The sequence below is a fragment of the Brachionichthys hirsutus genome, chromosome 12, assembly GCF_040956055.1.
Source record: "Brachionichthys hirsutus isolate HB-005 chromosome 12, CSIRO-AGI_Bhir_v1, whole genome shotgun sequence".
In the NCBI taxonomy this organism is placed as follows: domain Eukaryota; kingdom Metazoa; phylum Chordata; class Actinopteri; order Lophiiformes; family Brachionichthyidae; genus Brachionichthys; species Brachionichthys hirsutus.
This window is the reverse complement of record NC_090908.1, coordinates 4,720,155-4,722,100: the sequence shown is the minus strand read 5'-3', so window position 1 is coordinate 4,722,100 and position 1,946 is coordinate 4,720,155.

The window sequence follows — 1,946 nt, the reverse complement described above, 5'->3', positions numbered from 1 at the left end:
GTCCAGCAGAGGGCGCTGCTGTGTGAATTGCGTGAATGGAATGGAACGCGTTGCCCTCGTAACCATAATGACTCGACACTGCCCTCTAGAGGTCCTTAATGTTTCTGTGGGAAAAGTCTGAATGGACAGTAAAAACACAGACAGGTAACCTACGAGGTGGCTAATACCTTTAAAATACTTGTAATTTATTTATTATGAATGCTAATGCTCCCCAGCAGTCATGAAACCTGACTAATGAATCTCCTGGAGTCTGATTTGTAAATATTTCACAAGACGGCGTCATTTATAAATGGAGCCAGGCGGCACTCAACAGAAAGTTTCCAACATTTCCTGTCTGTGGCATCGCTACGGTCCAGTTCTTAACGAGAAAAGCATTCGGAGAGGACAAACCTCCGCCAAGCAGCTCATTTACCTCCCAATTGGATTTATACCATTTACATTTTTACAGATTCAATGATCATAAAACATACCTTTAGCCATTGAATTCACATTGAAATCATTAAATCAGGAGCTTTATTCTGCTCGGCACATCTTTCTACTTCTCTTTGCCGCTTTGAGCAGCTTCACACAGCAGCAGGCTTTGTCCATACACACAACAACAGTGAACACATGTGCCGGAGCCGGGAATCAAACCACCAACCTCTCAATCATAGGACGAGCTGCTCAACCACCTGCGCCGCGGTCGCCCCAAATAATAATAGTATATTAATAACTAATATTGGCAGGTGTAACTTACTGCAACGCGCTGGAAACAGCCACACAGTGGGTTACATGGCGTTAACGGCTGCTCCTATAAATGGGGCTGTAAAAGTGACTGAATGCAGTAGAAGCACTTACTGGCCTGTAAAAGCCCTTTTATTCTGTGATCGCTTACTGTTACACCAACATGGTCGTCATAGAGGGATGGGAATTTATATTTTTGTATTTATTTATTTACTTATGCCATTTTATTAAAAATTAAAAAATTATTTTTAATGTTTTTAAAATGAATCAACTGCAAAAAAAACAGAAAAAGGGCTCTCTCATTGCGGAGCAAACAACTGGGGCTTGAGAAAATTCTATTTATTTTCTGTTAGTTCTTAGTGTAATATTGTTAGAACAGTGTTTGTACATTGTTGATAGCCAAGCAGCTCCGGTGTTCGTACACTCGCGTGTCCAAAGACTAGAAAAGTTTAATATCGGAGTCCAACAGATGTATCAAGTAAAAACAGAAGTTTAGAGACTTATTAAGATCTCATATTTCAGATGGGAGCAACCACTTAGGTTCTGATGAAAAATGCAAGTAGAAGTCATTGTTTAAATAGAAAAGTCTTAACTTTAATAGTAACGTGTTGATAAAAGCAGTGAGACTCCAGTGCAGAATGGCTTCACATAAACATTACATAAACAAGACACAAATTTCTTAAAACATTAAAAATATATTTTCATGTGATGTGCATACATTAACAGAACTGAGGGAAGCAGCAGTTTTAAATATCTGCATTCACATAACACAGTTAAAACTATGCTTTTAAATACCTTTACATATTAAGTAAGATTTTCATGTGTTCATTCATCGGCCCGTGGCTCACTGGGCTGGTTCTGTTATGTGTTCTACCACAAAGTCTTCTTGTCCAGATGTGAGGGGCTGGCCTTGGTCAAGCTTTTCACAGACGGGGGTGTTGACCACTAAATCTAATATGCTTGCATCATCTTGGAGATCTTGAAAATAACTAAAACTAAATAAATTAAATGTATTATTATTATTGAACTTGGAATGCCATTAACATGATTGTCTATGATCCATCACTGATATCTGATGGATATTCATGATGCGTTATCTGTACCTCGAAGGATAAAGGAAGACAAGCATTTTCTTTTGTCACACCCACAGTAATGCCAGAAAGGTCAGCATTTATTCAGGCTTTGACATTTTTCCCATTTTGCTGGATTGTTTCCTCATATTG